This window comes from Lepidochelys olivacea, assembly GCF_965140295.1.
Source record: "Lepidochelys olivacea isolate rLepOli2 genome assembly, chromosome: 3".
In the NCBI taxonomy this organism is placed as follows: Eukaryota; Metazoa; Chordata; order Testudines; family Cheloniidae; genus Lepidochelys; species Lepidochelys olivacea.
In genome coordinates, this window is record NC_140413.1 from 11,913,246 (window position 1) to 11,914,699 (window position 1,454).

Here is a 1,454-nt window from a genome sequence, read left to right on the forward strand (position 1 = left end):
GCCGCCGGCCGGGGCTGTCCGCAGGCGGGCGGGGCCGGGGCTGACGGGGAGCCCTGCCCCGCGCATGGCCCTGCCCACGGCGGCCGCCCGCCCGGCGGCTTCGCTCGGCAGCTGGTACACGCCGACCCCCAACTCCAACCTCACTGCCCGGTCCATACTGAACCCCCCCAACCCCCCAGTGACCCCCCACCGCCCGGTACACGCCGACCCCCAACTCCAACCTCACTGCCCGGTCCATACTGAACCCCCCCAACCCCCCAGTGACCCCCCACCGCCCGGTACACGCCGACCCCCAACTCCAATCTCACTGCCCGGTCCATACTGAACCCCCCCAACCCCCCAGTGACCCCCCACCGCCCGGTACACGCCGACCCCCAACTCCAATCTCACTGCCCGGTCCATACTGAACCCCCCCAACCCCCCAGTGACCCCCCACCGCCCGGTACACGCCGACCCCCAACTCCAACCTCACTGCCCGGTCCATACTGAACCCCCCAACCCCCCAGTGACCCCCCCACCGCCCAATACACGCCGACCCCCAACTCCAACCTCACTGCCCGGTCCATACTGAACCCCCCTACCCCCCCAGTGACCCCCCCACCGCCCGGTACACGCCGACCCCCAACTCCAACCTCACTGCCCGGTCCATACTGAACCCCCCAACCCCCCAGTGACCCCCCACCGCCCGGTACACGCCGACCCCCAACTCCAACCTCACTGCCCGGTCCATACTGAACCCCCCCAACCCCCCAGTGACCCCCCACCGCCCGGTACACGCCGACCCCCAACTCCAACCTCACTGCCCGGTCCATACTGAACCCCCCCAACCCCCCAGTGACCCCCCCACCGCCCGGTACACGCCGACCCCCAACTCCAACCTCACTGCCCGGTCCATACTGAACCCCCCCAACCCCCCAGTGACCCCCCACCGCCCGGTACACGCCGACCCCCAACTCCAGTCTCACTGCCCGGTCCATACTGAACCCCCCAACCCCCCAGTGACCCCCCACCGCCCGGTACACGCCGACCCCCAACTCCAACCTCACTGCCCGGTCCATACTGAACCCCCCAACCCCCCAGTGACCCCCCCACCGCCCAATACACGCCGACCCCCAACTCCAACCTCACTGCCCGGTCCATACTGAACCCCCCCAACCCCCCAGTGACCCCCCCACCGCCCGGTACACGCCGACCCCCAACTCCAACCTCACTGCCCGGTCCATACTGAACCCCCCCCAACCCCCCAGTGACCCCCCCCACCGCCCGGTACACGCCGACCCCCAACTCCAACCTCACTGCCCGGTCCATACTGAACCCCCCCAACCCCCCAGTGACCCCCCACCGCCCGGTACACGCCGACCCCCAACTCCAATCTCACTGCCCGGTCCATACTGAACCCCCCCAACCCCCCAGTGACCCCCCACCGCCCGATACACGCCGACCCCCAACTCCAA